Source organism: Ursus arctos, unplaced genomic scaffold (genome assembly GCF_023065955.2).
Source record: "Ursus arctos isolate Adak ecotype North America unplaced genomic scaffold, UrsArc2.0 scaffold_7, whole genome shotgun sequence".
NCBI classification, from domain to species: Eukaryota; Metazoa; Chordata; class Mammalia; order Carnivora; family Ursidae; genus Ursus; species Ursus arctos.
Genome location: NW_026623089.1, coordinates 16126724 through 16150794, shown reverse-complemented (window position 1 = coordinate 16150794; position 24071 = coordinate 16126724). Strand labels below are relative to the sequence as shown.

Below are 24071 nucleotides of genomic sequence, written 5' to 3'. Positions count from 1 at the left end.
AATAACAATCCATTGTCTGGATGTATCATAGCTTATTTATCCATTCATCTACTGAGGTCGTCCCAGTTGCTTCCAAGTTCTGGCAACTATAAATAAAGTTACTATACACATCTGTGTGCAGATTTTTGTGTGGACATAAGGTTTCAGCTCATTTGGGTAAATACCAAGGAGTACAATTGCTGGATGTGGTTAATAAAAAAAATACACACACACACACACACAGTTTTCTAAGAAATTGCCGAACTGTCTTCCAAGATGGCTGTACCACTCTGCGTTCCCACCAGCTCTGAATGAGAGTTCCCATGGCTCCATATCTTCATCAGCATTTGATGGTGTTGGCATGCTAGATTTTGGCCATTCTAAGAGGTGTGCAGTGGTATCTCATCGTTTCTTTAACTCGCCTTTCCCCGATGACATGTGACGATGAGCATCTTTTCATATGGTTATTTGCCACCGGTATATATCTTCTTTGGTGAGGTGTCTGTTCACATCTTTGGCCCTTTTAAAAACCGGGTTGCTCATTTTCTTACTGTTGACTTCTTAGATAATACTCCTTTATCAGAATGTCAGACTGTGACTCGTCTTCTCATTCTCCTGATTTAGTGAATTTTTAATCTCAGTTATTATATTTTTAAACTCAAAGACTTCCATTTGCTTCTTTTTTTTACAATTTTTATCTCTTCACTGATGCTCTCTGTGTAACGCAACACTGTCGTCATACCTTCCTTTCCTTCGGTAATCATGCTTTCCTTTAGTTCTGTGGACGTATTTATAGTGGCTATTTTGAAGTCTTTTTCTGTTAAATCCAACATCTTGTCTCTCACAGGCAGCTTCTGTTGCCTGCTTTTTTTCTGGTGTGTGGGTCATACTTTCCTGTTTCATTGCACGCCTCGTAATTTTTTTGTTGGAAACGGAACACTTTAGATAACGAACTGCAGCCACTCTGGATACGGGCCCCCCAATTGTTATGGTTACTTGCCTGTTTAGTTCTAGTGACTGGCTGGAGTACAGTCACTTTGGGGTGACTGTGGTGTTCGCAGGGATCCCTTCCTCTCTTTCACTGACCACACCCCACTGTTAAACTCTACTAATTTCCAGCTGACTGCTCTATTGTTTTCAGCAGTGCACTCGGGCATAAATTGCTCCACAAGTGAACTCAGTCAAATTGTGGCTCCTTTGAAGGAATAGTTTCTGAGGTCAGTGTTTGGTATTTGTTCTGACCTCAGGAGGGCTCCTCCCCAGCTCTTATTCCTCTGTTCTGTCCCGCAAAGTAGTTAGCCTATAGTCTAGGCTGTTCATGGAATTGATGAATCACCTGTCAGTTGCCTTTAACCACGACCTCCCCTGCCCTTGAAAGTGCCTTTATATTTGAACTTTTTCACTCTCTGTTGTAAAATGAAATCAGTTTCTCAGGGAAGAGATGAGCTGTTTTTATAATTGCTGCTCCCTTCTCTCCCCGGGGCAAAATCTCAGAGCCAGGGCCCTGGGATTGGGACTGCCACAAAGGCAAGCTGCTCTCTGAGTGACATTTTTGCTCTAGGAGCTGAGCACTCCCTGCAAGGCTGGAGGGGGGGGTGTAGCAGCAGCCTGAGGTTCTCCTGGCCTTCCTCTCCCAGCCTGGGACCACGGCCTCAAGAGCAGGGGCAAGGACAATCGGGTTCCAATGTTCTCATCACACCTTTCCCAAGGTCAAGTCTATTCCACGAACAGGGGCTGAGCAAAACAAGGAAGCCCCCACATTTTGACCATACTTGCCAAGACTAAGCCTCAGCGACAGGTAGCTGGGGGATTGGAAACACTGAGTTCTGCTCCTCCCAGGAAGACAGTCCTCCACCCAGGAGCTGGGGGCCAGGCAGCCCATGTTGGTGGCCACAGCTGTCCGGAGTGGGGTCTTAACTTTGCTGAGCCAGCAGGATGAGGGAGAGGGCAGTCTTGTTTCACATACCCCAGACCGCCAACTTTTTACCAAGTTTGCACAGATTTTCTCAAACAAATGTTTCTTCATTTACTGTTTGACCTTAGGACCATTTCCAGAGGCTTTAAATGTTTTTTGTGTGTGTTTGTTTCTTTTTAAAAATCATTTTCACCAGTTTCACTGGGGAGCAGATCAGCAGAGTTCCACACACTGTCACTCTGAAAATCAGTCCCCTCTCCCATACCCTCCTGTGCTGTCCTCTGGGCAAGAACCATCATTCCCTGCCTTGTGTTCATGAGACGTTTCCTTCCTTTATGATTGTCAACGTTAGCCATCTCCAAAGCCATCGGGCATCTTCTAACGTCGTTAAAGCCTAAGGCTTTCATCCAAAACACTAATGAAAATGTTAAGCTGCACTACTAGAAATTCCAAAACATCCCTCCTGAAGCCAAAATCTCACCTGGCATTCAAGGGCTCGAAGTAGGTCTGTGTGTGAGGGACTAGGACTTGAGGGCAAGAGTTTCACTGACGGTCTTAGTCCTTTCCAGCTGCTATTATAAAAATACCACAGGCTGCGTGGTTTATAAACAACACAAATTTAGTTCTCCCAGTTCTGGAGGCTGAAAGTCCAAGATCAAGGTGCCAGCGGGCTTAGGTCCCAGTGAGAGCCCTCTTCTGGACGGCCGGCTCCCAGTTTCTCACTGTGTCCCCGTGTGGTGGAAGAGGGGGTCTAACTCTGTGGGGTTTTGGGTTTGTTTTTTACAGGAGCACTAATCCCATCCATAACAGTGCTGCCGCCCTCATGACCTAAGCCCCTTCCAAAGCCCCCCCCCACCCCGCCCGCCACCTCCTAATACCATCCCCTTGGGGATTAGGATTTCAATATATGAATTTAAGGGGGTAGAAAGGACGCAAACATTCAGATCACACTACTTACATCTCTAGTTTTATTATTTCTACTTGACACATAGGCCACATTATGAAATTGATGTTTCCCAAGGTATGTTCTGAGAAACGCTAGATGAAATGAAAAAAAAAAATTCCTTGCTTAGTAATTTTTAGGTTACATAAAAATAATTCCAGAGGAAGTTTCACTTCTGCTCTCACTAGATCTCAGGAGTAAGAGTCAAAGAATGAGTCTTATATTCATTATGCTAAAACCAAATATAAACAAGCAATAGTATCCCCATTTTATGGACAGAAAAGCTGATCCAGGGAGATAGGAACTATACGGGGTTGAATAGAGTGGACCTCCCAAATTCACGTCCACCTGGAACCTCAGAATATAACCTAATTTGGAAATAGTGTCTTTGCAATGTGGTTAGTTAAGATGAGGTCATAATATGTTAAGGTGGTCTTACTCCAAAGACCGGTATTCTTATTAAAAAGAAGGAAATTTGGACACAGACACGGGAGAGAGGGAAGTCCATGGGAAGACAGAGACCCTGAGATGCACAAGGAGGTTATGTAATGACAGAGTCGGGGATGCAGGCATGCATCTGCAAGCTAGGGAATAGCAAGGATTTCCAGAAGTTTAGGGAGACAGGAATGGAACAGCTCCTTCTCTGGACCCTCAGAGGGAGCTTGGACTTACAGCCTCCGGAACTGGGAGAGAAAATATTTCTGTTATTTCAAGCCACCAGGTCTGTGGTACATTGCTACAGCAGCCTTAGGAAACATACAGTAATTATCTAAATAAACTCTGCAAATATTGACTATTGTTTAAAAAAAGATAACAGCAAAGCTATATTGAATCCTAACTTAGTATGCACTTACTGCTTTAACTTTTGCCTAAAAAAATACAGTGGATTTAGAGGTGTCCACATCACAGGCACTGACTTCATTATTACCAGTGGATCCTTCAGTATGATCTCAGAAAGAATTGTGAGTATTCATTTCTTGTGAGTTAATAACACTCATGAATTTGGAGTAAAATCTATATTCTCTTCCTACTCCAGATTAATTTTTTAAATTTTTATCAAAAGCCTATTAAGCATTTTTTTGAGATGTCTGCAGTTGACAAATTTAATCTTTTTTTCTTATTTTCTGGCATATTGCTAGTTCAACTTGTTCTGAAAATAAGGTCTTTTAATTATCTAATCCTTCAGAAACAACATATGGCAACCAGATTAAAGTCGAAAACACGGTCGGAGCCTTGGTCTTTGTGGAAGGGCTATTAGCTTGCCCCTTCCTATCCTCGCACTATCACAAATGAATCTTGTGACTCACAGCAGGGGACTGACCCACAAGCAAGCTTCCTGAGCATTTAGTGAGCCTACCTCCTTTAAAAATACATATATTCCTTTGGAGATGGTGATTCTGTTGGGGGAAAGAGAATGGCAAGGCAAGGAATCTTTTAAAGACAATATTAGGCCCCCAAAGGAAAAGATTTTCTTTAAAACTGTAGCTTGTCTCAAAGTCAGAAGCCCATCTCTGTTGCTCTCATTTTTGGTACAGGGGTGACTGTTTTTTGGAGGGAAACTCAGCCATGGTCTCTGCTTAAGGAAGCATTCTGATTTTATTTGCTTTAGGGTACGGCATAGGTACAGACAGTGATGAATGTGGGCCGGGCCGGAGTAAATGTAGTCGTTTGGTGAAAACTCCCTTTACTCACTTTGAAAGCACTCTGGGATTTTTCCTATCTTCTACCACAGACACCATCCCCCTCCCTAAACTCTTCCCTAAAAGATTCAGAATCTTGCCTACCTCTGAAGAGCTACATTCAACAACAACAAAAATCCTCTTTTCCATTTGTCTCCCGGTGCCTGAAGACTTGTAAAATATAATAGATAATCTCTTCTGTACCTATTTCCACAGGTCTCTGTGTATAACTAAGTCGAGTGAAGGTCTTGATGAAATGCACAGTGAGCTCTGCGGTTTTGGAAGAAAGAACGCTGAATGACAGACTCAAGTCCGTCCCGGAGGCCCTGGACCCGGCTTACTCGGAAAGCTAATCAAGTCTGACGCGAGCGTCCCCTGTCGTGAGCAGTCACCGTGCCCCCCTCCGCCCCCGCTCTCGCGCTCCACGAGTCCGCCCGTGCGGTGGGCAGACGGATGGCCCAAAGATACCCACATCCCGGTCCCCGGAAGCTGCGACTTGGTCACCAAGGGAGACAGGGGGTCTCCAGAAGCAGGGAAAGGCAAGGAAACCACCTTTCCTCGAGCCTCCGGAAGGAAAGCAGGCATGTTTTTGGTCGCTGAGAGTCTGGATCTCTGACCTCCAGAACTGTTAGACGTAAACGTGTGCTGCTTTAAGCCACTAGGTTTGTGCCGTTTGTCACCACATCGCATTGAAAACTCATACAGGTGGGAAGTTGTGATTTCAGAAAAGAAAAGAGGAAGAATGGAAGAAGGGGAAAAAAAAAAAGAGAGAAGAGAAAAGCAGGCCCCGGAGCCTCTCCTGTGTCAGCCCCGCGAAGGCTTTGGTGGCTTAAGTCAACCTACTTTATAAAATGGCTGTCATTGGAAAGGCTGGGAAGGGGATGCGAAGGCCCGGCCGTGTGCTCCACACACGAGAACCAGGCCTGGCCGAAGCCACTCACTCACTGAGGGATGTTTGTCACTGTTTCCCAGGCTCACTAGTTTCTTTTCTTTTTTTTTTTTTTTTTAAAGATTTTATTTATTTATTTGACAGAGATAGAGACAGCCAGCAAGAGAGGGAACACAAGCAGGGGGAGTGGGAGAGGAAGAAGCAGGCTCCCAGCGGAGGAGCCTGATGTGGGGCTCGATCCCACAACGCTGGGATCACGCCCTGAGCCGAAGGCAGATGCTTAACCGCTGTGCCACCCAGGCGCCCCCCAGGCTCACTGGTTTCTTTCCCACCACCCTAGATTCATGCTCTCCAGGGTCTGAGTGTGCCACTCAGAGCCACACCTCTGTCTCAAGACCAGCCTTTGCTTTAGAAAAAATAAAAAAATGGGTTACATAAGGCCTTCTTCCTATAAGCCCAAGTCTTATATAGAGAGCAAAAATAAGAACAATAAGAGAAAAGCAAGAGTGTCACTAATTTTGTGGAAAGCAAGCCCACCAGGGCCACAAATCCTGGGACATCGGGGCGCCCTGACGACAGATGTCACGGCGGCCGGCGAGCTGAGGAAAGGGAACTGGCTTACTCGGGGAGCACCTCATGAGCACATACAGCATTCTTCTCGTTCATTCTCACGGTGTGCTACCAAGCTTTCAGTCTGCCCCTGCCGCACTTTGAAAGCATATCCGTACTTGGACCCATACAAGACACAGAACTGAACCGGTGGCCCATTTTCCAGCAAGACACGGCTTCGTCCTCGGAGAGCACCAGAGACCCGCGTCTGGTTTCTAAGCGCTTCTGGCTGGAGCGAGTGGACTCTGCTTTCAAACGGAGCCAGCACGACGGTGTCAAGCAAGCCCACGTCAGGAAGAAACAGCAGCACGCACTCCCACTGAGAGACAGCTGGCCTGCCGACAAAACGCAGGCAGGGACGTGCAGTCTGGAACTAAATAGGGAAGGTTCTAAAACTCCCCGTAGAGACCTTCCGTGCCCGGGATGGAGCAGTGGGTACGTGTTCTTGGCCATCTGGGTAATCGCCGCAGCCCCAGCTACGCGTGGTCCTTCTCCAGAGAAGGCCCCGTGGAAGCCCAGGGCCCATCCGCCTGACGGTGGGTGTTGGCCCCAAAAAGAACATCCCTGCAGGGATCCCCATGCTGGGGGCTGGCTGGCCTGCCTGGAGTCGCCCCAGAGACGGCTGGGGACATGGATATCTGGCAGGAAAAACACCTCCTGCCCGGGGCCTTGGTGGAAGGCAGGTATTCTTAGACCTTAGAGGGGATTTTATCCCTGCTGTGAACAAACACCCCTGCAGAGCTGGTAGGACGCCTCAGGAGGTCACAAAATCTAAGGCGACAAACGAGTGGAGCCATCGTAGCCTCAGGGGGAGTCAGGCCCACGGCACCTGTGACTGGGGCACAGCGTAGAACTGGCTTTAGAACCCAGGCGTCCAGAGACGCCCGGGCGGGGCTCTTACTTAGCACTTAACACCCATCGGGGTTTTATTTGTGAGAGGACAGGTGCCCCTGAGGCCGCCTAGCCACTCACACTGCTGTTTTCTCGCCCAACACGTCAGAAACACTGGAAAGATGACGTTCTTTCATCTACTGTTTACTTTGTCTGAAGACTGATAAAATGTTTCCGTACCCATAACAAAATGCACTTGCTTCCCCTGAGATTAGATCTGTTATTTGCTTAGGGCTCAAGCCTGGGCATAGCAGGCGCTGTCCGGCTTCCTCCTGGGAAGGGCGGTGGGGAGCAGAGACCTTTGCAGACGCAGCCTTTGCCCCACGAATCGGAAATCCCCAATGCCGTGCTCAGAAATCCCCAGTTATCAGCAAGTGTTCTTCACATTCTGTGCCCAGCCCTGCTGTGAGCCGCGGTGCCCACTGATGGGGTCATCTCATCTCCACAATGCCGTCAGAAAGTGGGGACTGTCACCGCCCCCTGAAGTTAATGACGTGCCCGAGGCACCCAGACAGTGCTGCCCACCCAGCATTCAAATCCCGGTCCCTGCTGACTCTAGAACCACCAACGCCACTTCCTTTCTATTAAAATGGTGTCAGTTTGGAATCTGACACATTTCAGAGATAAAATATAAAAAGATCTTAGGAGATAGTGTTAAAATTGCATACAAAAATAATTTGAAACGCGTCAAAGTCCATAAAAAAAGACAAGTGACATTAATTAAAAATATTTGTTATTTTTTCCATGTGAGCAAATCTCCCAAAGACCTCTCTCTCCCATGCAATGTTCTGTCTCTCCAGGTTGAAAGCAAGCAAGCTGCATTCCCTTCACCATGGCCTAAATCTGACTTTGCCCGCGTTCAGGTCGACATCGACTTCTTACCTAAAAGATTACTCTTCTTTATTAAAAGACAAGGAAAAGTTTTAAAGAGTAACAAGTAAGTCAATGACACATCCTTTCTGCCTGGAAATTAGGGAGGCTTCAGAAACGAACTCACAGTCAAGTTTGGGGACAGAACAAAGCCACACCCAGCTCTCGTTAAAGTCACTAATTGTCCTTGCCTGAGAAACAAACACCAGGCTCCAGAAAAGCCAGATGTCTTCAATGTCTGTGCCTGGCATTTCTTTTGTTGGCCGTCTGCACGGAGCCCTCCTTTGATGTCTCTGCCTTTTGCGTGCACAGGTGCGTGGTAACTTAATTTCGGGCATCATCAACGTGGTTTTCAAAACCAACTCCAGGACGACCAAAAGAGCCTACAATTAGGGTTAGGCACTTGAAAGGGTTCTTACATTTCATTCGAAAACTGATCTCTGTAGTGTTTGTTTATAATCCTCATCACAACTACTGGGACTTTAGAAGGTGGGGACAGCTTTCTCACGTGGAGGAAAGGCTAAGCTGACGTTCACAATGCGGTACTTCCGGGCAGGGCAACGTAGGGGTGTCTGGACGTAATGCTCTTGTCCAGCCCGGTGTGTGAAGGAGGAGGGCCGAGGAGATGCTCACAGGAGAAAGGGAAGACAGAAATATGCCACTGGGCAGCTGAAGGGCCTGTGAATCTTTCTGCTGATGTACTTCTAATTCAGGGCAAGGCCGGGGGAGGGGAGTGGGCTGGTGAGAAAATGGAAAGCTCATTTTAAGCCAGGGAGAGCTCTGAAATCTTATTATGCTGAGTAATTGCCGAAGGCTCAGAAATCCCTGCACTGGTTGGGAGATTTGGCATCAGACGAGGACAGAGTGATGTGATCATGGCTGGAGAGTCCCAGAGGAGCCAGGGCACCAGATCTCTGTATTGTTTGTCCTTGTAATTACTCCTCTAATGTCATGCAATGTGGGGACACGTCTATGCTGGCCCTTGAAGCAACCAGATGCTTAGGCCAGTGAAGAATTCATTTGGGAACCTGACGCACAGGCAGATGTCCGCCAGACCTCGAAGAGGCCGCCCCAAGAAGCAGAGAAAACCAGAACTACCTTACGGATCCCCATCTGTAGAACCCAGAAGGATCTGAGTTGAGCTATAAAGCCAAATGGCTTTAAAAAGAAATTTTTTAAAAATGGCAAATGCTTCAGAGTCCCTAAACCCTCCAGAGTCATGGTGTGGACGCAACTTAATAACGGGAATCACTAAGCAAGACGTTGCTTAAAGGAAACGGAGCGTTCATGGCGCCTTTTGGTCTACTCCCCATCAGAACTGGAGGTGGGAACCGTAATGACTGGAAAGGAAGACTTCACTGCTCTTACCTCACCTGCTTTCTCACTCAGTTAAGAGAAAAACTCATAGAATAGAAATGTCAAGACCAACTACATGCTCAGAATTACAGTTATAGCTCAGAACCTCCTCTTTCCCTCCTCGGAACCGGCTGCATTATCATTAATCAAGGCAAAGTTTGTGACATTATAGCTACGTAAAACCTTCACAAAATCATTTGGTCCTTGTTCTTTTCCTACTTTGTTCCTTTTCAGTTAACGTAAAAGAATTTTTTTCCCCTAAACATCTCCCACTCCAGAAAAGACTTTTTGACAAGCCCTCATAAGCCTGCTGATTTTGTGACAGATCTATGATTATATTTAAGGAGGCCTGTCAGGGGAACCACACTCAAGTTTTTTGGTTGTTGTCCTGATTTTAAAGAGTGCAGTAAACTCACTGATGCTCTAACGAGCGCCTTCTGCATCTCAGAAAAGGGGGAGATGGGTGGGACTTACAGAAGGCGGTGGTTCCCATTAATAAATAAAAGCAAAATAAACATTCTGAACTAAGCCATGCTAAAGAGAGGCCGTCTGAACCAGGGAAACTGAGGCAGGGTGAGCTAAAAGGGTCCAGCTGGGTAAAGGGATCCACGGTGGGGACAACAGTCCTAGGACAGAGGCTGTAGGTTGTGGGTGATCGCTCTGCAAGGTAGCTGTTCGTAGACAGGGCAGGAAACCAGATTCCCTCTGATTACAGAGAAGAGCTTGACAACAATGAGACATGACTGTAAGTGGAATGGACAGACAGATCATGCACTCCCCATTTCCAGAAGTGCTCTAGCAGAGGCTGGGTGATCAACTGGCAAAGAGTGTCTGGAAAGTATTGCTCCTTTGGGTTGGAGGTGAAACTAGATAACAAAAGGCCCAAGGTGCCTTCCAGCTCGAGGAGTCTGTGATTCCGTGGCTGTGGACAACCAGTAACTTACTCCGGCTCTCACTTTCCTTATCCAAAAGATGAGGGCCCTGACCCAAGCTAGACATCGAAGATCGTTCTCAGCCCCAGGTGGTGTAAGCCCATCCCGTGGGAAACTGGTGTTAAGTTGGGAGCAGTGTTCAGGCATCCTAACTCACTGCCCAACCTGGAAGAGGTCCCTGAACCTCTCTGGGCCTTGCTCTGAGGTCTTTCCTGTAATCCAGAGACAAGATCAAGGACTGGGACAACAGAAGCCTGCCAAGTGCTTGAGGCAGCACTGCAAAAAGCAATAGATCGAAATGACTGAAGTCAAAACATTTGTGAAACAGAGGTTTTCTGAAGTGGATTTCAGATGAAATCGATCAAGAAGAGTGTTGGGACAATGCCTTCAAGTGCCCGGCCATGGACGTAAGGGAGCTCGCCGAAAGGCTCATGACTGTGACCTGACTTGGAGAGCAGGTTTGGGGTCTAAAGAGGAAACTCCCCAGCAGGGAGGAGGCACTGCTCCTGCTTCCTTCCCAGAAGACTTTACACCTTGCCGTACCCCAGGGACTCTTCCCTCTTCAGCCCCATTCGTGTTTGGTATACAGTTGGTGCTTAAAATATATTTACTAAATAAATACATTTAAAATATATTTATTCAGTAAATAAAATATATTTACTGAAGGAAAATAGAGCAAATCTATTCTAAACTTACATATCTATTTCAAATATGCATATTATATAACATACTCTTCAATTACCCTGATAATTGTTGTTCAAACACCAGGAAGAGAAAGACACGGAGGGAATAAGGACATCTGTGACAGCACAGGGTCATGTGTCAGGGCTACCAGGGTGGATGAACCCTGGATGCCTTGAGACCACTCCCTAACATGCTCCCTAATTTCTGGTTAATTCGTCCATGACTGAATGAAGATCTGCCTCACAGGGGAACCATTTGTTCTTATACAGAGAGAAAAGGCGTCCACACTAATCCAGAAAACAGCGTTGACTTATTTTCTCTCTAAGCCATTGGGAAAAGAAAGAGCAGGGCTTCTTTACCTATAAAACTGAAATGCAAAGACTTTAAAGGCTCTTCCTGCTTGCTATGGTTTCCATCTCCAGGTCTCCAGCCGGTGAGCTCCCGTCTAACAGGACCAGCCCTGGGTAGAGTGGTTAAATGGCTGGAAGAATCGGATTCTCTCCCGCTGCCCAGGACCTTCTCTCATTTTCTACCTGCTTATCCTGAATACTTTACCCCAAGGCCCATTGACAATATCCCCTAAGCATTCTGTCAATGTCTATGTCGTGATGTTCATAAGATTCCATCTCCCGTTCAGCCCAACAGCCCAGTGCTCCCGGACACACTTAAGCACCCCCGGATCACCGGAGCAGTGCCCCGTCCGAAGTGGGGCTTCCAGTGCTTGCTGAAAAGCTAGCTGGTCTGTGGCTTAGGGTGTTACTCCTCCAAGGAGAGATGCATTGCAAGATTGCGGTCCAAAGAATGAATGTGTCAGACGCAAAGTAGGAAGGAGGTAGAGAAGTTGGACTGGGTAGAGAAAACCCTGCCTGTGTGACATCCGGCTCTTCTTGACCAACAGTTAGGACACATGAACTGAAAAGAGAATTATTTTACATCGGAGCTATTTTGAAAAATTCAGGATGTAGGATTGCCAAATATACATTCCACTAACTTTTCAAATTGTATAGGCCAATGGACGGTACCTCCTTGTGAGACTATGGCCACTTAGTGACAATTATTTCCTAATTCTTCAAATGGTTTGCTGGATGGGAACTAGTCTATACTCCCTTGAAGGAGGCTAATTTGAGGTCTAGTTCCTTGCATGCAAGTGTTTGCTCTCTGATCAGGCGGTAAGCTCACGGACAGCAAGGATCTTGCTAATCTCCATATCCACAGTACCTAGTGGTGGCCCCACAGCAATTCCCTCAATAAATATGGGACGGGTACATGGATGGAGGGATGAGGGCTACACCGCGCTGGAGCCCACCATGTAAACTACAGATGCTGTAGGGACAGAGGAGATGTGGGGCAGAGGAGATCATACAGGCAGATGTGGAGGTCAGAAGAAGATACCAGAACGCAAGTAGGGAGACAAATGGGGGGCAGAGCCCTTGGTCCAGCTGGGTTCTCTGGGGGACAGGGAAGCTTCTGGGTGGATTGGAAAGGATTTCTGTGCCTTTGCTGCTCTTTCTGCCAAAGGAGTATGTTTAGACCATCTCTACGGTCCTTTCCAGGCTGCGATGCTTTTGGACCACAAACTGTGAATCACCAGTCACTGGGCCCTGCAGAATACAAGTGGGACAGTCGCTTTTACCAGAAGGTCAGCCGGAAGGTGGCAGGCCTTTTTTTTTTTTTTTTTTTTTTAGCGCTATTTTAAGGCTAATCCTTAAACCTTAATCACAATTCACATGAGGAGCTATTTTTCCTCGTACAAGAGGAAATTCTTGCATTTCCAAAGCTGCAAACACGACCAGGAGCCCCTTGCCGTAGCCCTGAGTCCGAAGAACATCCTTTGAGCCTTCCTCTCCTTTGATCCAATGCTGCTGATTCCTCTGTGTGAGCCTACGAACGTGGACACACAGAAGGCCGCGTCCCACAGTCATCCTACCCCACCCACCCCTTTTCCAGCTGAACCCTGACCTCCGCTTCTTATGCTAAGCCAGCCCATACAAGGCAAGAGACTACCGACAACTCCACACGCACACACAGAGCTATTGTGAGCCAGTTGCTCCAAGTTGCCTTCAAGTTCAAGGGGTTGAGGGGGAGAAGGGCAGAGGGATTCTAATCTTTGGCCTGTCACCTGGAAGAAGAAAGCAAATCCGCATACCCACGCTTCTGTCCCGTAACGTTCATCATCTTAGATCACAGGCAGTGAATCTACACTCGATCTACTCACTTTTCTTCCCCCAGTCCTGGGTTATGGCTGCTGACTCAGAAGACGGGATATGCCGGCCAGAGGGCAACTGGGAGACCGATTTCTGGATGGAGGCTAAGCCAGAGTAGTTGTGTTTTGCGAACTATCAACAAACCCTTTCAGCACACTGTAGACCTCGGGAAGTTTGCGGCTGGAATCTTTTTCTAGGGAGACGATCCGTGTATTGGGCTCCTGGGGCTGCCGTAACAAAGGACTACCAACTGCGTGCTTCAAACACCACACGTCTATTCTCCCCCAGTTGTCGTGGTTAGAAATCGGAAATCGAGGTGTTGGTGGGCTGACAGCGCCTCTGTAGGCTCGAAGAAAGAATCCTTCCTTGCCTCTTCCCAGCTTCTGATGGTTCCTGGAAATCCTTGCCCTTCCTTGGCCCGACGCTGTAGCACTCCCGTCTCTGCCTCCACTGCTATACAGCACCCTTCCCTCCCTGCCCCCCGGGCCTCTGGGTCTTCACACGGCCTTCTTATAAAGACACCGTCATTAGACTTAGCGTCCATCCTGATTCAGTATGACCTCATCTTAATTAAATACATCTGCAAAGAGCCTCGTTCCAGATAAGGTCTCATTCTCAGGTTCTGAGTAGACATGAATTTGGTGGGGGTGGGGGTGGGAGATGGGGAAGGGGACACCATTCACCCTAGTACCATATAGCAAAGGGTAAAGGCCACAGCCTAGAACTCAGGAGACCCGGGTTCAAGGTCTGGCTCTTTTACTTACTCATGTGGACACAGATGAGTCATTAAACTCTCAATGCCTTTGCCATAAAATCGGACCACCACCACTGACATCTCGAGGTTGCTGTGAGACAGGGGCGAGAACCTCTGGTGGACTGCAGTATGGAATTATTTTGATGCGACACCAGCCCCCAAGTCCAACCCTGGGCTGGCTAAGCTGGAAGTCACAGAACTTTATGTGACAGGCAGCTTCTGAGATGGCCCCCAAGGATCCCTGTCTCCTGAGAGCCACATCCTTGTGTAATCCTTTCCCCTTGAGTATCAACTGGACACCTAGTGACTTACAGTCTAATGAACCTGGCAAAAGTGATGGGCTCTCTCTCCTGAGACCCCAACTTCTGTCTTACTCACCATCCCTTGCTTTCTCACCCCCTTTCTGTGATGGACAGCACCTGCCATGCTGTAAGTGCCCTGTAGCGAGGCCCACGCGGCAGGGGACTGGCGGAGGCCTCTGACGGAGGGGAGGATCCTGCCAATACCACTGAATCAGCTTGAAAGCAGTTGAAAGCAGCTTGAAAGCCCCCAGTTGACCTCGAGAAGGCTGCAGCCCAGCCTACGCCCGAATGATAGCCAGCAAGAGACCCTGACCAGAGGACCCATCCCGATTCCTGACCCACAGAATTTTGGAGAATAAATGTTTGTTATGCTAAGCCACTAGTTGTGGGATAATTTTTTACACAGCCGTAGAGAACTAACTGCTAAAGACTGAATGTTGTCATACTCCACCCCCCCCCCGCCCCACCCCAGTGCTTACGTTGAAACCTAATCCTCAGTATGACGATATCAGGAGGTGGGACCTTGGGGAGGTGATTAGGTCATAAGAGTGGAGCCCTCATGAATGAGATTAGTGCCCTTAGAGAAGAGACTTTAGAGCGTCCTCTCCCTTCTACCATGGGGGGGGGGGTACAGCGAGAGGACAGCCTACAAACCAGGATGGGGCCGGACAACAAATTTGGCCGCTCCTGATCTTGGACTTCCCAGCCCTTCAGAACTGGGAGAAATACATTTCTGTTGTTTATAACCTAGTCTGTGGTATTCTGCAATAGTAGCCCTCACCAAGACATTAATATAGCTTATTAAATCAATTTAAAAATTGAGAAACAAGGGGAAAGAGATGGGTTAGGGCAGAAGTGAAGGACCATACTACCCGAGCCTTGGGTTATGCAGTATGTGGGTCTCTGGTCTCTCTTGGCCAGGTTAACCCTCCCCACTGACGGTTTCACTAAGAAGACCGAGCTGAGGTCCCACAGGCAGAATGTACCTGGGCCAATAACACACATTTGCTCCGTGGGGGGAAGGCAGAGGCAAGTGCTCACGGCCACAGCTGTGGCTCGTCAATCAGCCTGTTGAGCGGCTATGAATTTCATCTGGCAGGGAACATAGGCGACCAGAATGGGTAACACCAATATGCGGCCATTTTAAGACCTTATAAATATTCAGTACCGGGTCTGACTATATATAGGATACCATGAATATTTGGTGCCCTATATACTTTACGTGTATTATGAACATTCACTGCCTCCTGGGTCTTTCCATCGTTTTCGATTTGTTAAAAAAGTAATTTCTTAACCTTGAAACATTACAGAACCAAGAGAAGCCCTACTATTGTCACTCATGCCACCTGCTTTACTGGCCACACTTTTACCACATCTTTTGCCTTGCTTAGAATGTCTTCTGCCAGGCCTATCAAATTCCTATTCGCCCTCCAAAGCCCAGCTTAAGGCCCACGTTCTCCAGAAAGCCTGTCCTGAGCCAGCAGCGTCCCAGAGCTGGCTCATATGAGCTCACGAGAGTTGGTTAACTGGTAATTTTTCAGGAATTTTGCAAGCCAATTATTGAACATGGACATTTAAAATTGTATCATGTAAACTAACAATGAAAGAAATTAAAGACAAAGGTAGTAAATGCCCAGAACTCATCACTTCTGAATTACTGTCCTACATCTGATAATAATCTATGCCTGAGTGTCTTTGCACCCACTGCACCTTCATGGCGGAACTACTCTATGAGGGCTGCTCCTGTGTGTCTCCTGTGTGTGTCTTCCCAGCTCCACATTTCGTGAAGTCAGCCTGGTGACTTGAAATTAACCAGGGTGGCATTATGGTATTTATACCATGGAAAGTGGCAAATGCTACAAAGTAAAGCTTTTATTTTCTTCCCTGGGAGCTGGTTGTTAAACATTTACCAGCACCACCACTGATGCCAGCCAAAGTAATCCCTCTGAATTCGAAACTCTCCAAGTGCTTCCTATCTTTTCTCCTCAATGAATGGGCATTTAGCATTTGCTGACTTAGTTACCAGGTACATTTCCTGGAGGTGTGTGTGCGCGCATGTGCGTGCACGCACACCGTCTCCCCCTAACTGCGTTGTTGTCAGCTTTAGGGGCAGGAACAGTGTCCCCTTTATCCTTTCTGAGCTGCCGTACCCTTAAATAACATCCTCCTCCCCAGTGTGAAACCCAGCACCGTTTCTAGATTTCCCAGCACTCCAGGGGCTCACATTCCCACCATCTCTCCTACTTCCATTCTAGCTCCTGGCCTCCCTGAGCTGCTGTTCTTCTGTTTCTGCCCCACACCAGCCCCCATCACTCCTCCTTCTCCACTCGCCCCCCCACCCCAGCCCAGCACCATGGAAACAGCAATATATTTTTATCAAGGGTTTGGATCTAATGGAACTGGAGAACAGCACAGGGATCGGTAATAATTCAACATCAGGCATCACTTCCCTGATATAGACATTCCCATCACTGGGGATCTCTCCTCGCCCTTTTTTCCTCAGTGGTCCCCTCTCCACCAGGACCCCTATATCCATGTTTGAGGGTCCCCAAACTCCTGTTTCCTTGCCCACCAAAGGGAAACCACAATTTGTATAACTATGATGCCAAGGGATTTGCTGTGAATCCCTCCCCAACCTAGGACCCACTTTGCACATTAAAAAATTATGATAAAAACTCTCAACAAAGTAGGTATAGAAGGAATATACCTCAACATAATAAAGGCCATATATGACAAGCCCACACCTAACATCGTACTCCGTGATCAAAAACTAGAAGCTTTTCCTCAAAGATCAGGAACAAGACAAAGATGCCTACTTTCATGACTTTTATTTAACATAGTACCGGAAACACGAGCCAGAGCTATTAGGCAAGGAAAAAAAAGGGAGGGGGGCAGCCAAATCAGAAAGGAAGAAGTAAAACAGTCTCTAATTGCAGATAACATGATACCATATATAGAAAACCCTCAAGACTCCACCAAAACTGTTAAAACTAATCAACAAATTCAGTAAAGTTTCAGGATACAAAATCAATATACAGAAATTAGTTGTGTTTCTATACTCTGATAATGAACTATCAAAAAGACAAAATTAGAAAATAATTTCATTTATAATTGTAACAAAAAATATCTAGAAATAGATTTAACCAAGGAGGTGAAAGACCTGTACACTGAAAACTGTAAGACACTGATGAAAGACATTGAAGACAAATAAATGGAAAGATACGCTGTGCTCATGGATTGGAAGAATATTGTTAAAATGTCCACACTCCCTGTAGCAATCTACATAGTCAATGCAATCCCTATCAAAATTCCAGTGGCCCTTTTCACCGAGAGCAAATGACCCTAAAATTTGTATGAAACCACAAAAGACCCCAAATACCCAAAGCAATCTTGGGAAAGAACAATAACACTGGAGGCATCATGCATCCTGATTTCAAACTATAATGCAAAGCTCTGGTGATCAAAACAGTATGGTATTGGCATAACAGACACATAGATCAAGGGAACAGAATAGAGAGCCCAGAAATAAACCCACAATTATATGCTCAATTAATTTACAACAAAGGAGTCAAGGAAATGGGGAAAGAACAGTCTCTTCAATAAATGGTGTTGGGAAAACCAGACACCCACATGTAAAAGAAGGATATTGGACCACTGCCTTACATCATACACAAAAAATAACTCAAAATAGGTTTAAAAAAAAAAAAAAACAAAAAAACCTTGACTATAGACCTGAAACCATAAAATTCCTAGAAGGAAACATAGGCAATAAGCTCGACATCAGTCTTGTGATGATTTTTTGGATTTGACACCAAAAGCAAAGCAACAAAACTAAAAATAAACAAGTGGGACCACATCAAACTAAAAAGTTTCTATGCAGCAAAGGAAACCATCAACAAGGTGAAAAGACAATGTACTTAATGGGAGAAAATATTTGCAAGTCATATATGCAATAAGGGGTTAATATCTAAAACACAAAGAACTCCTGTAATTCAATAGTTACACACACACAGAGAGAGAGAGAGAGAAACTGAATAGACATTTTCCAAAGAGGACATGCAAATGGCCAACAGGTACGTGAAAAGGTGGTCAACATCATTAATCAGGGAAATGCAAATCAAAACCATAATGAGATATAACTTCACACCTATTAGAATGCTATTATCAAAAAGAAATAGTAAGAGTTGGCAAGGATGTGGAAAGGGAGCCCTTGTGCGCTGTTGGTGGGAATGGAAGTTGGTGCAGCCACTATGGAAGACAGTATGGAAGTTCCTTAAAAAATTAAAACTAAAACTATGATATGATCCAGCAATCCCACTTCTGGGTATTTATCCAAAAGAATTTAAGACAGGATCCGGAAGAGAAACTTGCACACCCATGTTTACTGCAGCATAATTCACAATAACCAGGAGGTGGAAGAAACTAAATGTCCATAAACAGATAAACAAAACGTGGCCTATACATACAATGGAATACTATTCAGCCTTAAAAAAGAAGGAAATCCTGCTACAGTAAGGATGGACCTAAAGGATATTTTGCTAAGTGAAATAAGCCAGTCACAAAAAGACAAACACGGCATGTTTCCCTTTATACAAGGTATTAAAGTAATCAAACTCATAGAAACAGAAAGAATCGTGGTTGCCAGCCGCTAGGGAGAGAGGAAAAAGCAGAGTTGTTCAATTATAGAGTTTCAGTTTGCAAGATGAGAAAGTTCTAGAGATCTGTTATACAACAATTTGCAGAGAGTTAACAATATTGTAACATATGCTTAAAAATTGTTAAGAGGGTAAATTTATGTTTTACAATTTTTTTTTTAAAAGGACACAGACCAATCTCATTCTAAAAATATGGGATTCTATAACGGAACTCTAGAAACAATACCAGACAATCATGTGTGTGCCTGCTATAAATTATTTTTGGACTCCCTGTCATTTGGGACTATCTAGGCTGCTCTTACCGTCATTGTGGATAAGGAAGGGGTATGTTTAATGAGGTGTCCGAGTGTCTCACTGAGTCCACTTTTAGTCCAGGGACATTCCGTACACTGTATATTCTTTTTACGACTGGAAAAAAGTCTTCTCCCGTGTTATAAATGCAAGTGCACACGGTAAGCATAGCAAAGGGACGGCCCCACACAGGGAGTATGGGAGAGAGCTGTCACCTGTCATCACCACCCAGCATCTGCCTCTGCCGAATCTCTCCCTGGGGACCCAGAACCCAGCATCTGCTCCTGACAGCACCCTGGCAGATGGTCTTCCTTTCTCCCCGAGAACAGCCTGCTGGAGACACCACCCTGCTTAAGCGAACTTACGGAGCTGAAAAAAATCCCCTTGATCCTTCATTCTTTATTTTGTGAACTAACGTTTTTGTGAAGAGCGTTTTCTTGAAGCAGAGTTCCCTCCACCATCATACTGGGTGGTTTTTCTAACGCTCACTCATGCAAAAGGCTGGCCCCCCATCGTCAGAGCAGCTTTGATACTCCCCTCAAAGAAAAAAAATGTTTTCACTTTACCCTTTTGCTGTTGTTGTTCTTTTTTAAGGAGAGCAGCAGATGTTCGAGATAGGGGTCATGCTGCTAGCGACCAGCTTAAACGCAAGACCGTTTCCACATGGGAGCTGTCTTGCTTCTCCCTGGTGACTCGAAGCAGGGTCTTCAGAGTCTGTCCCGACAGCCTGTATCAACGCGGCTCAAGGTCTAGTGTGTCCCTTGGAAGAATTTTAATGTTTTTGACAGACTATCTATTAAAATGCTTGTGGAGTTTCCAGTCTGTGTTTGCACTGAGCTCCATCCAGGTAAAAAGCAAAAGAAAATACTCCGTGTGGTCTTTACTGCAGGGTTCAGCCAGATAGGGACCGACTTTTATTGTCAGTGGCACCAAAGTCTGCACCATCTGCCCAGGCTGGAGGCTCCAAATGGCTCCCCAAGGCCACAAGCCTCCTGTAGACATGGGGTTTGGAAAAGGCCCATTTGGATCTTGCAAGTGTACCACAGGCCACCTCCCAGGCCTGAAAACATTTATCAAAAGGATGTGAAGTCCAGATTAACAGACAATTTTAGCCACCGTGCCCCCATGTATGTCATAAAATCATGCATTTTCAGAGCTAGAAAGGATCTGAGAGGTCTTCTAGGTCAACGCCCTCATGCTACAAAGAAGGAAAGTGGGTGGGCAGTGAGTCAAAGAAGGTCATCGCAGGACACCTGCTGGTTGGTAACAGAGCCTGGGCCCGAAGCCAGCCAGGCCTCCTGACTCCCCACAATTGGATCTTCCCACTACAGCCTGGCAGAGTTTCCAGATAACCAAAACATTGACAAGACCCTGCCAGCGGCCCACCAACTTCAGTCAATATTTGCTATGATGGAATTCCAGCAGAACCTAGAGATTTGGAAATTTGTGTTCACGGGGTTTGATGTGTTCTCTTGGAAAAAGAGGATTTTTGACTTTTCTAGAAGTGATCCGTTTACTTAGTTCACTCATGTCAAGTGTTTTGTACCAGACTCATGCTCAGTAAATTCATGTTCCACAAACATCCAGCCCATTTCCCCTGTATCTGCACCCCTGGAAAGGACCTACATGACAAATGCCTTCTGGGCCCTTGAAGCAGACTGAGAGGGGTAGCAGGTAGATCTAGCATTTGGGGGTATTTGGTCCTGGGCACTTCGCCTAATGGAGCCATTGAATCACAAGCCAGAGGGTTTGAGTTAGGGTCTGGTCAGTCCCTGTCTGGCTCCCTCAGGAAGGTTCAGTCCTGGCCTGGCCCACAGGACGGATTTAAGGAGCTCTGGCCCTCAGCTCTCTGCTTCAACTCGGGCCAGCTGCCGATTTCCTAAGTTGGTGCCCGTGCTCTGTCCTTCTGTGCCTAAGGGTTAGCTTCTCCTGGCATCACCTGCCAGGTTCCATGATTTGTTCTCAGCACGGGCCCTAATTCTCCCGCACACCCCATGACAGATGTCCCTAGTGCTGGGTTCTGGATTCCCTGTCCCTGGGTCCTGCCTTCCTTTTGGAACACAGGACAATCTTCACTAGACCTCTCCGGATCTCACCTAGCTAGGCTTGAGGGAAGCGGCTGGTGGTTCTGACCCCACACGTCTGTACCTTCCGATGATGCCCCACCAGGATGGGGGGGCCTGTAGGCTAAACAGCTCTCTGGCTTCCCACCTGGTTTCTGCCTCATCCCCACCCCACCCCTCCTTCAGCCCTTGGCTGGGTCTTGCTCCACCCAGATCAAGTCTATGTTTTCTGATGAAAGTCAAGCGGGCCAGGCCAGATACACCTGGTTTAAAGCAGCCCTGTGCACATAGAAATAGGTAAGCACGCGTATTCTCTCTCTGGTTGTTGGCACGAAGGCACATAGGACAGGATGCCAAGAATTCGGCCATTAGAAAATAAGGCTGTTGGGTCTCATAAGGTAAGTTTGATTATTTATGGTCTTTAAAGTGATCTGGTTTTGAAAGGGAGCTGAAATGTTCTCATTAAATGAACACTTTGAGGATCTGAACATGGCGACGCGTCCATCCTTGTCCCCAGGTTCCCAAGGATATCCCTGATATGTGGAAACTCATCAACCATAAGAGAGAGATCAAAACAAGACTTTGAATCTTAAGGATCTATTTTGAAAGCATGTGTGTATGCGTTCCTTGTTAAAAGTAACTAAATTGGGGGATATAATGAATAGTCTCTGTTTCTATTTAAGTTTTGTTGATCAAAAAATCTGAGTTCAAAAAAAAAAAATCTGAGTTCATGATTTGCCCCCTTGACAATTTCCAAAAGCATGCACCTTGTTTATACGGTTCTCAAAAATGAATCCAGCCGGGGCCCTTGTCCTACGCTCAAGACTTGGCTTTTTCCTGGAGCCCTGAGAAAGGTCATGCAGGGAGTGTAGTGGGAATAAGCTGACGACCCCTGGGTGGAAAACAGCACAGCCTCAGCTGACAGAGCAGCAGAGGCCCCCAGAGGCCCAAGAAGATGAAGGCTCCCAGTTGATCTGGTGATGGGGCGGTGAGCCCAAAGTCGGGGGTCGGGTAGTCATGGAGGCGGACGGAGAGTGCTCAGTAAATTATGGAACTAGCGTCAGGTCCCCTTTGACCTCTCATTCTGTCCTGACCCCAATAATTCAGAGATGTAAGATTTGTACAGTCAGTTCTGAAGTTATTTCAAATGGTAATGCCTTACAAGTATGTGTTTCACTTGCAAATTTTCAAAAATACTTTTGTAAACTGTCTTCAGTTGGCTTCACCAGAAGTAGGCTCAGGAGAAGATTCGTGTGGGAGTGATTTACAACGGAGGTGCTCCCAGGAGAAACCAGCAAGGGGGGGGGGGGAGCAGCAGCTACTGCAGCCCAACAGCCATCCACCGAGGGAGGTCTCAGGTTGGAGCCTTTGGAAGCAAAGCGCTCAGAAACCGGGGGATGGACGCACAGAACCCCCGAGCCGGCTCCACGGCGGGTCTGGGTGCAGCACTGATAGCAGACGCTATCTGCTAGCTCCCTTGGTCCCTAAACAACTCGGGGAGGCAGGAGGGATTGTACCCTCCATTCACAGAATGGGGAAGCTGAGATAAAGAGAAACTGCCGACGAGGTCACACACCCTCAGTGTAAGTAACAAGATGTACAGAACTCACCCGGCTGTGTTCAGTCCTCCGGGCTCTTCTTCCTCTCTACCAGAAAGGGATTCTTCCTGCTGTCGGTCCGTGACGGCTTCCCACCTGGCCATGGCAATGGGCGCCAAGGGCAAGCAATATAATGGGAAGGTCAAAGCAGCTGCGTTCCCAAACCAGCTGGAAATTACTTCGGGATTTGCTGACGTTGTCAATTACCCAGCTTCTTAGCCCCCTAAATCAGAACAGATAGTCAGGATTCAGGAATGGTTTTGTGCTTATTAATCTTAACATCTCTAGGAAACAGGCTTCAGAATAAGGTTGTTTTTGATAAACTATCCTCCTAATGTGCCTTTGCATTGTCCCAGCCTGAACTTGTGCCGCTCCTGCCTGGGCGAGCTGCCCCCCCCCCATTCACTTCTTACCCACATCCTCCTGGCAGTCAAGACCCGCTTTGAGCACATCTTGCCAGAGGCCCCCCACTGGCCCCAAGGGCACTGACCACCCTGGATGTGGGTCCTGCAGCCTTTGGGTGATACCTCGTCCTGCCTACCCTTCTAACGGGCTTGCTTCTTTCTGCCCAGAGGGAGGATCTGTTTCTTAGGACCGTCTCCCCAGCCTGTGCCACACCTGAGTATCGTCTGCAAAGTCCAGCACGATGCTTCGAAAATGGTAGATGTTGAAACAACGGTTAGTTACTCGGTTTTGGAGACAGAAAAATGGAAGCACCGGGAGGAACCCGCCCAGATAAAGCACGAGCCACGGCGCACGGGCAAGGCTTAGCTTGCGATCACTTCCTGCTGATTTTGCTTGTTGAAACCGGGCCGGACCCTGAGATCTCTGTTCGAGACCACCCCTTTTAGGGCTGGCAAAGAAAGGGGCAGGCTCTGGAGTCAAACCTGCCTGCCTGAGTCATTAACTGTGGGAGCTCAGGCAAACTTACTTCACTTTTCTCTGCCTCTTGTTTCCACTCTGTAAAATGAGGTAAATAACAGCACCTGTCTCATAGGCTTACAGGGATTCGATGAGTCTCCCGTGCATAAGGAGCTCGGAAGGGTGCAGACAAGCATGCTACATAGATCTATTCTTACCACGACTATTGTTTGGAGTCCAGAAGGATAAAGGATTTGCCTAACATCCCATTTCTGGGAAGACTGTGCTCCCGTACCACGTTCTCTGTGAAGCCTTCCCCCGACCACCCTATTTAAATGGCAGCCCTCCCTCTCCCTTCTGTTTGCCTTAACCCCCTTCCCTGCATGTCACCTTCTAACCTACTATGTCATTGGCTTATTTTGTTCCCTTCACCCCGGGAAGGCAGGGACAGGAGTTTCTGCCTATTTTGTTCCCTGCTGGACCCCCAGGGTCTGGAAGCGTGCCTGAGGCGACACACAGTAGCCACGCGATCATTATCTGAATGATGAAGCGGCAAGCCGGGTCGCCGTGTTGTATAGGTGGCCCCAAGCCCGGCC

At 47.0% G+C, this 24071-nt stretch overlaps 1 long non-coding RNA gene across 1 annotated transcript in view; it reads right to left on the bottom strand.

Moving 5' to 3' along the window:
- LOC130543081 (uncharacterized) overlaps positions 1-23786 on the bottom strand; it is a 40794-nt gene extending 17008 nt beyond the window's left edge. The window contains exons 1-2 of the long non-coding RNA XR_008958100.1: positions 23233-23786; positions 22627-22837 (exon numbers count right to left, since the gene is read on the bottom strand). This is a non-coding gene — a long non-coding RNA (uncharacterized LOC130543081). The remainder of the gene's footprint in view (positions 1-22626; positions 22838-23232) is intronic.
- Between the last annotated feature and the right edge of the window lie 285 nt (positions 23787-24071).